At 36.3% G+C, this 13677-nt stretch overlaps 1 long non-coding RNA gene across 1 annotated transcript in view; it reads left to right on the top strand.

The window, feature by feature from the left end:
• Positions 1-13677, top strand: part of LOC112578026 — a 74802-nt gene that overhangs the window by 16547 nt on the left and 44578 nt on the right. The window lies entirely within an intron of this gene.

Here is a 13677-nt window from a genome sequence, read left to right as displayed (position 1 = left end):
ATTGTTTAGTTTTCTTATCAGATTTTGACAGCCTCCCCGCATCCTCCCTGTGACTGTGCATTTGTGGAAATGTAGAAACAAGTCTCTCTTCTTCCTGTCAAAGGTTTTTGAAATGGCAATGAGACCTTGCAATTATTTGAACTGTAGGTGGGGAGAAACTGGTATCTCTTGCAGATGCATCTATAACCATTAAAAATCATTTTAAATGATATATGTAATATAACCACACACATCTTTTCACCCCCCAAATGGAGCATAGGTGTTTTTTTTTTTAAATACAAACAGAATATTCTCAAAACTTAACTAGATCACAGATAAAGATCCACCCTTTTCTTTTTTCTTTTTCATTTATTTTTTTAAGCTTTTTATTTTGCATTGGAGTATAGCCAGTTCGGAGAAGGCAATGGCACCCCACTCCAGTACACTTGCCTGGAAAATTCCATGGATGGAGGAGCCTGGTGGGCTGCAGTCCATGGGGTCACTAAGAGTCAGACACGACTGAGTGACTTCACTTTCTCTTTTCACTTTCATGCATTGGAGAAGGAAATGGCAACCCACTCCAGTGTTCTTGCCTGGAGAATCCGAGGGACGGGGGAGCCTGGTATGCTGCCGTCTCTGGGGTCGCACAGAGTCGGACACGACTGAAGTGACTTAGCATAGCATAGCATAGCCAGTTAGCATTGTTGTGATAATTTCAGGTGAACAGCAAAGAGACATACATGTACATGTATCCATTCTCCCCCAGTCTCCTCTCCTATTCAAGCTGCCATATAACAATGAGCAGAGTTGCATGTGCTATACAATAGGTCCTTGCTGGTCATTCATTGTCAACACTGTTTTTTCTAGATGGACACATTTTAAGTGGCAGAAATTATAAATAGCACATTTCCCCTTGATTGATAGAGCACAATTAAAAATTTAAGAATGTGTTAAACCTAGATTAAAGGGAAGCACAAATGGGAAACTACAAACTCTTTAGAAACAGAAGAAAACAAAAATCCTACATAAAATCAGGAGAGTATAAAAAAGCTATACAATCTTCAATGTATTTATTGCAAAACAACATACAAACCAAGAAACTTAGAAGAAATTGCAAAAAATTATGTTAATTCATTGAAAATAAAAATAGAAATTAATAAAATGGAAAAATAAAAAGCAAGGCAAATTGATCAAAAAAAGAAAAATCTTTTATTGAAAAGATAAAGAAAAAAATCAAGAAACAAAAATACAAGCCTCATTAAAAAAAGAAAGATGGTATACAACCACAGGTGAGTAGGATATTAAAAACAAAATAACAGACAATGTTTTTTGCCCTCAAGGAGGAGCCTCCCTTTGTGCTGATAACTAGAAATTGTGAGGTAACAAATGGTTAAGTCGTACCACAGCTTATGGAAAGTGGAATAAGGTTTGAAGAAGTAGGCAAAATTGTTTAGCATGTAATAGTGTAAGAATATAAAGTAATTCTAATTGTATCAACTGAATTTTGAACCAGGCCTTTCATCATGATTATCATAAAGCAGTTGTTGAATAACTGAAGAACACATGTGTGCTAGAGTAGAAAACTTTATAAAGTACTAAAAGTTAAAAGACTCTATGCCTTCCAGGTTACCTGGGAGGTTTGAGGACAGAAATTACAGGGAAGGGAATAGGATCACTTTGTAAAAGCTGTATTTATGACCCAGAAAGATCGTTTGGAAATGATCTCTGGAGTTCAGAACACCGGGAAGGAGAAAGGGCTTGATGTGAGAATCCACTGAAAATAACCAGCCGTCAGTTATCCAACCTTGTACATATCTGCTGAGGATGGTCTTACCTCTAGGGAACCAAAATTAACAGCCTGAGATGTGAGTTTTCCCAAGCTCCAAACCTGCCCAGGATGGTGTGGTAGAAAGAGTATGTACTTTGGGGCAAAGTCTGGGTTCTATTTAACAGCTTTTCTACTAAGAAACTGTGGTGGTGGTAGTTTAGTCCCTAAACCATGTCCAGCTCTTTGTGACCCGTGGATTGTAAGCTGCCATGCTCCCCTGTCCTTGGGATTTTCCAGGCAAGAATACTGGATTGGGCTGCCATGCCCTTCTCCAGGGGATCAGGAAGATCCAAGGATCTAACGTGGGTCTCTTGCATTGGAGCAGATTCTTTACAGTCTGAGCCACCAGGGAAGCCCAAGAAACTCTGTATTCTGAGACAAATTGTCTAATATTTCTAAGTTTTAGTTTTCTTATCTATGATGTGCAAATTATATTGCCTCCATGGGGTTCTTTTGAAAAATTAAAAGAGCCTGTGTTTATAAAGTACTTGTATAGTTCTCTATCTTCCCTACTCCCTGTTCACCCCCTCTCCCCTGTGCTGATACCTCCCCCCTTCTCTAAACATCATCTTTCAGGATATTCTCTTCTGTCCATTGACATGTTTCCTATTTTGTCAATAGGACTCTACCTTCCTTCCCTTCCTTTCAGTGACCTAGGTACCCTCTCTATGACTCCTCAGCAATCAGGAATCCAAACATCATGATTGAGTACCTTTGGAATCTAAATCTGAATCTAAAAATAACTCACCCTTCTCTTATAAGATGGATGGCAAAAGCAGGATTGCCCTTCCTCCCTCCCTTCTTTTCTTCTTAATTAATATACATTTTGAGTTCCTATGTGGCTATTCTCTAGCAACATGAGTGTCATTGTGCCAACTCACTGATTACAGTTTAACAGCGATGCAGTGCTTCAGTTGAAGTCTTTAATGGAAAGATTCTGACATTTAGCCATTCCTAGATTTAATATTAGGATAAAGATCATAATAAGAATCAGTAGTTTGTTCTAAATATTGGAAAAGCAGTATTTCATTAAGGTACTAATTGCCTGTCCCATTAATCATCAACAAACATATGAGATATATCATAATAGGCACAATTATGACCTTAAACGGCTATTCTTAGCAATAAAGATACCCCAAGAGAACAATACAGAAATTCCCAGAGCAGCAGTGAGATCAATTTAACTGAAGATTTTCTGAAGCATCTATTCTTAAGCAGCATCAAACACTGTCTTTTCATACAATGTCCTAGGTATAACTGCATCAATGTGGATAAGACAGAGAAGACAATGAAAAGTCAAAGGAATTGAGAGAAAATAATAAGGCTCCAACCAGCTATATCAGCATCAAGTATCTCCTTTTAGGTATTAACTCTTGTTCTCTTTTATTGATCTTATTATCAGGAGGGGGAAAAGAAAAAAAAAAAAGTAACATATATTTAAAAGCAAGAACAGAAGTTTGAAGCAAATTTTATTTACTTCCTTCTGGTTTGCTTTTATGGTGTGGAGATTAACCCTTCCTTATTTCTTTTAAACCTTGTAAATTAGCACCACTTATTTTTATTGTTGTGTGACAAAAAAAAGTTGCCTGCCATTTTAGTAAACAATATTGCACCCCATCAGTCATGGGAGTCTGCCCATTGGTGTGCCCTGAGGGGAATTCAGGATGGAGAAAAACAGGATACTGGCTCTAGATAATTAAGATGCATAATAAAGAAATAATTTCAATGACTACAGATTCTTGCATCTTCCCGTGGGTAGAAAAGCACTAGAATCATTACCTTGAGGTGTGTGCTTTTGTTTGCTGTTTGTGATTAACAGTAATCTTTTGATGTTCTACTACTTTTTCCCCTCCACAGCAAAAACTCATAAACGGAGACTCCTGTCTTACCTCTTAGGCTTCCCTGGTGGCTCAGACAGTAAAGCATCTGCTTGCAATGTGGGAGATATGGGTTAGACCCCTGGGTCAGGAAGATCCCCTGGAGAAGGAAATGGCAACCCACTCCAGTATTCTTGCCTGGAAAATCCCATGGGTAGAGGAGCCTGGTAGACTACAGTCGATGGGAATACAAAGAGTCAGACAGGACTGAGCGACTTCACTTTCACTTTCACTCTTTGGAACAATTCCAAGGAACTGTCTGAGAGGTTGCCTTCCCAGGCAATAGTCCTCAATAAGGTCACCAAATAAATCATAGCTTGCAACTTTTAGGTTGTGTGTTTCTTGTTTTTATTTTTATTTTTCAGTTGACAGTGGAATACTCTCCCAGAGCAGAACTCTTTATAACACTCAATAGATTTATAAAGGTATTTGAAGGGATTGTCATATGTTAATGAATCTGACATATTTTATTTTTTAACTTTTTATTTTGTATTGCGGTATAGCCAATTAACAATGTTGTGATAGTTTTAGGTGAACAACGAGGGGAATCAGCCATACATATACATGTATCTAGTCTCCTCCAAACTCCCCTCCCATCCAGGCTGCTACATGATGTTGAGTGGAGTTCCATGTGCTATATAGTAGGTCTTTGTTGGTTATGTATTTTAAATATAGCAGTGTTTTTAGTCTTCACTGAGTTACCAACTAGCTATACATTTTGGCTAAACCAGCTAACTAACTTCTCCAGAACCATATCACAATTAATCAAGTACTTGAATAGATTATTGGAATACATTAATCAACTAAAGGAACCAATCTCCAATTATCTGCTAGCTACTACAAAGTCCCTTTTCTAATTTTTATATTTATTCTTTTTTTTTTTTCAGAATAAGTAGATAATTCTGTTTTCCTGGTAAATGGAAAACATTTTTTCCCCCTCTTCTGGCTATGTTGATATAAAAATGCACCTGTTAGTCCTCATTACTATCAATTCTTTTGTTTCAATTTTCCTTTATCGACATTTTATTTTCTTCATTAATTAGGACTGTTAGGTTAAAAACAAATAAAACAGGGAAGTTGTATGACTGGAGTCCTTGACCTGTCTGCAAAACTTCAAAAGAGTAATAATAATGATAATAATGACTATCATTTATTGAGCTGCTACCAAGGTTTTCCTTAATCATCTGTTTTTCTTGCTACAAATTTGCAAGGTAGCTTTTATTTCATTTTTATAGACAATAAACCAAGAATCAGGGAGGTGGTAACTTTCCTAAGGTGATGCAATTATAAGACTTGGATGCCAAAGCCTGGCTTTTTACCCTATACTCTTAGTTCACTTTATACAATTTCTCCATGATTTCTCAAATGTCTTTTTTTCCTGATACTTTTCTCAAAGAAAGTGGCTGTGTTGTGCTGTGTGTTAAGAGAACCAATGTTGGAGCCAAGCCTCCCATGTTTAAATCCCAACTTGACCACTTAACTTTTGTGAACAAGGCCAGCTAACTTAAATCTCTCTAAAGCCTCAGTTTCCTCATCTGCCATAAAGGATAATAACCATATTGAATTATTTAAGTTAATATACAGAAAGCATGTAGAAAAATAAATGTCCCATAAGTGTGCATTACTACTGTTCAGAGAATTCAATGAGATTATAACTCAGTATCTGGCCCTTAGACAACACTTAATACAACAATTTCATTTTTAAAAGCATTTTATTTTAATAACATATATAGTTTTTTTTAAATTTTATTTTATTTTTAAACTTTACATAATTGTATTAGTTTTGCCAAATATCAAAATGAATCTGCCACAGGTATGCATGTGTTCCCCATCCTGAACCCTCCTCCCTCCTCCCTCCCCATTCCATCCCTCTGGGTCGTCCCAGTGCACCAGCCCCAAGCATCCGGTATTGTGCATCGAACCTGGACTGGCAACTCGTTTCATACATGATATTTTACATGTTAATCTTCCCACCCTCTCCCTCTCTCACAGAGTCCATAAGACTGTTCTATACATCAGTGTCTCTTTTGCTGTCTCATACACAGGGTTATTGTTACCATCTTTCTAAATTCCATATATATGCGTTAGTATACTGTATTGGTGTTTTTCTTTCTGGCTTACTTCACTCTGTATAATAGGCTCCAGTTTCATCCACCTCATTAGAACTGATTCAAATGTATTCTTTTTAATGACTGAGTAATACTCCATTGTGTATATGTACCACAGCTTTCTTATCCATTCATCTGCTGATGGACATCTAGGTTGCTTCCATGTCCTGGCTATTATAAACAGTGCTGCGATGAACATTGGGGTACACGTGTCTCTTTCCCTTCTGGTTTCCTCAGTGTGTATGCCCAGCAGTGGGATTGCTGGATCATAAGGCAGGTCTATTTCCAGTTTTTTAAGGAATCTCCACACTGTTCTCCATAGTGGCTGTACGAGTTTGCATTGCCGCCAACAGTGTAAGAGGGTTCCCTTTTCTCCACACCCTCTCCAGCATTTATTACTTGTAGACTTTTGGATCACAGCCATTCTGACTGGTGTGAAATGGTACCTCATAGTGGTTTTGATTTGCATTTCTCTGATAATGAGTGATGTTGAGCATCTTCTCATGTGTTTGTTAGCCATCTGTATGTCTTCTTTGGAGAAATGTCTATTTAGTTCTTTGGCCCATTTTTTGATTGGGTCATTTATTTTTCTGGAGTTGAGCTGTAGGAGTTGCTTGTATATTTTTGAGATTAGTTGTTTGTCAGTTGCTTCATTTGCTATTATTTTCTCCCATTCTGAAGGCTGTCTTTTCACCTTGCTAATAGTTTCCTTTGATGTGCAGAAGCTTTTAAGGTTAATTAGGTCCCATTTGTTTATTTTTGCTTTTATTTCCAATATTCTGGGAGGTGGGTCATAGAGGATCCTGCTGTGAAGTATGTCAGAGAGTGTTTTGCCTATGTTCTCCTCTAGGCGTTTTATAGTTTCTGGTCTTACGTTGAGATCTTTAATCCATTTGAGTTTATTTTGTGTATGGTGTTAGAAAGTGTTCTAGTTTCATTCTTTTACACGTGGTTGACCAGATTTCCCAGCACCACTTGTTAAAGAGATTGTCTTTAATCCATTGTATATTCTTGCCTCCTTTGTCAAAGATAAGGTGTCCATATGTGCGTGGATTTATCTCTGGGCTTTCTATTTTGTTCCATTGATCTATATTTCTGTCTTTGTGCCAGTACCATACTGTCTTGATAACTGTGGCTTTGTAGTAGAGCCTGAAGTCAGGTAGGTTGATTCCTCCAGTTCCATTCTTCTTTCTCAAGATCGCTTTGGCTATTCGAGGTTTTTTGTATTTCCATACAAATTGTGAAATTATTTGTTCTAGCTCTGTGAAGAATGCTGTTGGTAGCTTGATAGGGATTGCATTGAATCTATAGATTGCTTTGGGTAGTATACTCATTTTCACTACATTGATTCTTCCAATCCATGAACATGGTATATTTCTCCATCTATTAGTGTCCTCTTTGATTTCTTTCACCAGTGTTTTATAGTTTTCTATATATAGCTCTTTAGTTTCTTTAGGTAGATATATTCCTAAGTATTTTATTCTTTCCGTTGCAATGGTGAATGGAATTGTTTCCTTAATTTCTCTTTCTGTTTTCTCATTATTAGTGTATAGGAATGCAAGGGATTTCTGTGTGTTGATTTTATATCCTGCAACTTTACTATAGTCATTGATTAGTTCTAGTAATTTTCTGGTGTAGTCTTTAGGGTTTAATAACATATATAGTTTTAAACTACTCTTTCAGGAATATGATTAGGTTCTTCCTTCCTTCCTTTCATTACTCCCTTTCCCTTTGTAACTATCATTCCCTATCTTTTGCTCCTCCCTTTTTGTGCCGATAACTAGGACTTACTCAACTCTACTATTGACAAACCATTTTTTTTTTCCAGAGAGACCCATTGTTTACCCTAATGTGTCAGACCAACATAAATATACTTTAACTCAGTATCACATATTCAGGGACAGAGCTATTTATTTCCCTCATCTTTTTAAAAGACTTTTGCTAAAACAGTAGTTGATAAAAAATAAGAATGTTCAGGTTTTAAAAGGAAAAATTAGCTTAAATGTGAAAACTTTCTATTTTATGAGTAAGAAAAGTTGATTGAATACAATAATGATAGAACTCTCAGTATCTGAAAAACAGATTTGTCTAATGTGGCTGTGTTAGGGTTCTCCAAGAAACACAACCAATTATCTATTGATCTGTCAAGATATTTAGTTTAAGGAATTGGCTTATTCAGGATTCTGGAGGCCGAGGAGCCCCCATATCTAAGGCTGGCAAACTGGAGACTCAGGAGAACCGATGGTGTAAATTCCAGTCCAAAAGCTGGCAAGCTTGGGACTCAAAAAGAGTTAATTTTTTTTTTTAATTGGGGGATAATTGCTTTACAATTCTGTGTCGGCTTCTGAATCAGCCATAAGTATACACATGTCCCCTCTCTTGAACCTCCTCCCCACTCCCCACCCCATCCCAGCCATCTAGATTGTCACATAGTACTATGTTAAGCTCCCTGTGTTATACAGCAACTTCCCACTAGCTATCTATTTTACATATGGTAATGTATATGTTTCACTGCTACTCTCTCAATTCATCCCCGACCCCTTGTCTAGCTGTGTCCAAAGTCTGTTCTCTATGTCTGCATCTCTCTTCCTGTCCTGCAAATAAGTTCATCAGTACCATTTTTCTAGATTCAGCATCCCACTACTGGGCATACACCCTAAGAGCTGATTTTTTAGTTCAGGTCTGTAGACAGGAAAAGATTGACCTGCAGCTCAAGCTGTCAGGCAGGAAGAGTTTTACCTCTTACTCAGCTTTTTTGTTCTATTGGTCCTCAACTGATTGGATGAAGCCTCAAAAGAATCTGCAATAGAGAGGGCAATCTGCTTTACTTAAGTCTACAGATTCTAAGGTTAATCTCACCTAGAAACACCTTCACAGACAAACTGATATTAATAATAAATGTTTGAGTAAATTTCTGGGCATCCTATGGTCCAGTCAAGTAGATACATAAAATTGATCATCACAGTGGCCAAAAATTTTGATTGATCCAACCACTGCTTTTGACTTTGACATAAGACTGCATCTTTTCCAGAATAAGCATAGTTCACCCATCCTTTGCTAAGGGATTTATTGCTTCTTTTAAGGCTTTTGATTTGATTTCTCTTCTTATATTTAATTAATTGAGTAAGACTCTTTAGCTATAATGAATAACTGTGTAATAAGAAAGTGAAGAATCTTATACCATCATTGCCTGCTCCCTGTTGAGTGAGTTGTCTGCCATCTTCAACAAAACCTCTTTCTCTGACTCTTATGCACTATGAAAATTCACAGCTGTTCTAGTATCTTGACATTTTTCTGTAGAGAATTTGACATTCATTGTAAAGTTATTTTTAATGACTGTCAAGTTAAACTTAGGGGCCAGGGATAAAAAGAACAAATCCAGAGTGAAAATAAAACACAAGAAAATAAGGCAACAAGAAAATGCATATGTCAAGAGTAAACAACAGGAAATGAAGCTTATGGAAACACAATGGCAACTGAAAATGAAGACATGGTCCTTTTTGGTTCATCTGCCCCAGTTTTTAATATCTGATCTGTGACCTGTAGTTGAAATTTGTATGATATTTTTTTGGAGGACATCAGGGAAATTTAGTGAAGCCTCTCACAAACCATGTATTAATCACCTAAGAAATTCTTCCCAGCAGGTTTAGACTTTTAAATATCAGGCAGACACAGCATGCATCTGTGTAAATTAAAACAGAATCCCACCAAACTAGCCACTGAAAGTTTATATTGACTTCCTCATCTTTCTACAATGGCTGTAGCTTTCTTCTGTTATATATATATTTTTAAAAAACAGCATTGTGATATAAGTCGCATACCATTTAAGTCACTCATTTATAAGATGAACTTCAGTGGTTTTTAGTGAGTTCACAGAGCTGTGCAACCATCATTACTAATTCCAGAATATTTTCATGACCCCAAGAAGGAATTTCATATTTTTTAATTGTCACCTCCAACCCTAGGCAACTACTACTTAGCTTTCTGACTCTATGGTTTGCCTATTCTGGACATTTCATGTAAGTAGAATCACGCACTTAGTGGTCTTTTGTGACTGGTTTCTTTTATGTGGCATAACATTTTTAAGGTTCATTCATCTTGTACCATTAATCAATTTTCCATTCATTTTTATTTCTGAATAACATTCTATTGTGTGACTACACCATGTTTTATTTATCCATTCATCATTTGATGGGCATTTGTATTGTTTCTACTTTGGGAGTATTATGAACATTTGTGTACATACTTTTGGTAGAGGTATATTTTTATTTCTCTTGTGTATAAACCTAGGAATGGAATGGCTGGGTCATGAGATAACTCTAACTTTCCGAAGTACTACAAAACTATTTTCTAAGTTGGGTGCACAATTTTACATTCCCACTAGTAATGTATGAGGGTTCCAATTTTTTTCACATCCTGGTCAACACTTGCTATTGTTTGTCTTTGTGATTTTAGCCATTCTGGTGTGTGTGTGAAATGATATCTCATTGTGATTTTGATTTGCATTTCCTTAATGAATCATTATACTAAGCAATTTTTCTTTTTATTTATTTATTTATTTATTTATTTTTTTTACTTTTTTTTTTTAATTTTATTTTATTTTTAAACTTTACATAACTGTATTAGATTTGCCAAATATCAAAATGAATCCACCACAGGTATACATGTGTTCCCCATCCTGAGCCCTCCTAAGCAATTTTTCATAAATGTATTCACTATATGTACATCTTTAGACACATGCATATTCAATTTTTTGTTAGTTTTTAAAATTTGGTTATTTAATTGGATCTTTTTATTGTTGAGTTGTAAAGAGATTTTCTACATATTTTGGATACAAGTCCTTTGCCAGTATACAATTTGAAGACATTTTCTCCCATCCTGTCACTTGTCTTTTCACTTTCTTGATGGTGTTCTTTGAAGCATAAATGGTTTTTAGTAATCTGATGAAGTCTAATTTGTCTTTTTTTCTTTGATCTGTTGTTCTTTTGGTGTTGAAGATAAGAAAGCATTGCTTAGCCAAGGTAATGAAGATTTCCTCTCATGTTTTCTTCTGGGATTTTTAGAATTTTAGATTTTACATTTAAGTGTATGACCCATTTTGAGTTAATTTTTGTGTAGAGTGTGAGGTAAGTATCCAAATTCATTCGTTTGCATGTGGATGTCAGGCTGTCCCAACATCATTCATTGAAAAGACTACTTTTCTGCATTAAATTTTCTTAGCACCCTTGCCAAATAAGTGTCCATTTGCATGGACTGAATGTTTGTGTCCCCCAAGGGACTTCCCTGATGATCCAGTGATTAAGAATCTCCCTTCCAATGCAGGGGATGTGGGTTCAATCCCTGGTCAGGAAACTAAGATCCCACATGCCACAGGACAATTGAGCCCATGCACCACAACTGGAGAGAAGCCCATGCACCGCAACGGAGATATTGCATGCCACATCAAAGACCCAACACAGCCATAAATAAATTCATAAATATTTTTTAAAAATATGAATGTTTATGTTCCACAACATTCATACTTTGAAATCTAATCCCCAGTGTGGTAGTAGTTGGAATTAAGAACTTTAGGAACTGCTTAAGTAAAGAGGGTGGAATCCTCATGAATGGGGTGAGCACACTTGTAAGAAGCAGCCAGAAAGCTAAATAGCTATTTTTTTCACCCCCATGAGAACACAGTAAGAAGTCAGAAGTCTGCAGCTTGGAAGAGAGTGCTTTCAAGAGCTCAACCATAATAATACACTGATCATGGATTTCAGCCTCCAGAATAGTGAGAAATAAATTTCTATTGTTTATAAGCCTCCTAGTTTGATTTTTATTATAGCAGATAATGTAAGAGATTATTTTTGGAGACTCAATTCTATTCCTCTAGTAGCCTTATGCCATATCATACTGTTTTGATTACTGTAGGTTTACTATAAGTTTTGAAATTGGAAAATGTTGGTTTTCCAGTTTTTTTCTCCTCTTTTAAGATTGTTTTGACTATTCTGGATCCCTTGCATTTTCATATGAATTTTAGAAGCAGCTGTCAATTTATTTGAAAAAGGCAGCTAAAATTTGATAGGAATTTATATCACTTTATACAGATTGAATCTACAGATCAATTTGGGGAGTATGCCATCTTAACAATATTAAATCTTCTGATCTATGAACATGAACTGTCTTTCCATTTCTGTAGATCTTTGATTTTTTTCCAAAAATGTCTTGTAATTTTCAGTGTACAAGTCTTATACTTCTTTTATTAAACTCTTATTCTAAGCCCCAAATTTGAATAAAGATTAGTAATGTTCAGGAATTATGCCTTGGTTAACCCAGCATCCTGCTTACCTGGTTTAGTGTCCTGAATTGTGTTTGTTGATCCCTGTGCTTACTGAAGTAAATTGAGAAAATACATTTTATAGTTACAGAAAGTTTACAGTATTTTTAATTTTTATTGCAGCATCCCTTTAAGAAAACAGAACAATTATTGACCTATTTAATAAGAAAGTTAACTGATGGATATATAAAGGCCAAGAAGTTTAATTGGCATGACCAAAGATACTCAGTCCATGTCAAATATAAAACTAGAACACAATTAAACATGTTTCCTAATGTTGTATTAATTCTGAAAGCTTTTAGCCTAAGAAGCATATTGAGAAGTTCAGGGTGAAATGGGGGATGGCACTAAGTGATTTTTATTGAATTACATTAAAAATGTATACTGTCATATTATCCAGCTTCTTTAGGGCTAAAATAAGGGTTTCACTCTGGGGATGTATTTCTTGAACTTTTAAGTTAGCAAAGTGTTTGTAAAAATGCTTACAGTTAATTTCATGCCACATTTCAGTGATTTGTAGCCGATGTCAGGTTACAAGAAATTTGACTTAATGAAAGTTAAGGTGTAACTGTCATAGATGGAGTTAAAGATGTGGCAAACCTTGTAGACTGTCTCTTCTACTTTGTATTTCAAAGGTACAGATCTCTTACAAGTTGACACCTCCTATAATGGTCTCTGATTCAGGCTTTAGATTTGAACATCCAGTTAAGCACTCAGTTAAGCAACTGATAACGAAGCTTGTGATGGGATGAAACAGGTAATTAAGAGACTGAAAGGAGAGCAGCATGTGGGTGTCTAGCATTTATAGGGAGTGCTTACCAGCCAGGAGGACATTGTCATGTTCAGGCAAATGGACCAAGAGAAGAGTACTAGCCTTGACTACAAGATGCTGATGACACAACTCTCATTAGAAAGGGGAAAGGAGGCCTACTGGACATTTCTTTATGATGAGAACAGGAGGTGCAATAAGAGAAATGCCTGTTATCAAGAGTATCAGACATTATGGCCGAGAAGAAACTAGTGACTGATTGCTGCTTTTCAGGTCAGAACTGGATGGATATGATGGCTGCCTGGACCCCAGGTGAATAAATTTTAATTATAAATAGTTAAAAAAAATGGCTTTTTACTCCAGGAAGTATTCCTTGAGGTAACCAGGTGAAAATAATGGGGTTTTTGTTCTCTGTAGGAAAATTTGGTAGGGGAAGGTTTCTGAAATAAAAGTTAAACACAAAAGAACTTGAAGAAAAAAATGTGAGTTGAGTTGTTCTTTACCATATACATGTTACCTATCAATTGTTTAAGGGGCAAATCAATGAATATAAAGGAAAGGTAAACACTTAATCTGTCAGTTCAGTTCAGTCCCTCAGTTGTGTCTGACTCTTTGCGACCCTATGGACTGAAGAACAACAGGTTTCCCTGTCCGTCACCAACTCCCCGCGCTTACTCAAACTCATGTCCATTGCGTTAGTGATGCCATCCGACCATCTCATCTTCTGTCATCTCCTTCTCCTCCCACCTTCAATCTCTCCCAGCATCCGGGTATGTTCAAATGAGTCAGTCCTTTACATC

This window comes from Bubalus bubalis, chromosome 1 (assembly GCF_019923935.1).
Source record: "Bubalus bubalis isolate 160015118507 breed Murrah chromosome 1, NDDB_SH_1, whole genome shotgun sequence".
Taxonomy (NCBI): domain Eukaryota; kingdom Metazoa; phylum Chordata; class Mammalia; order Artiodactyla; family Bovidae; genus Bubalus; species Bubalus bubalis.
This window is presented reverse-complemented; position numbering and strand designations above follow the sequence as displayed.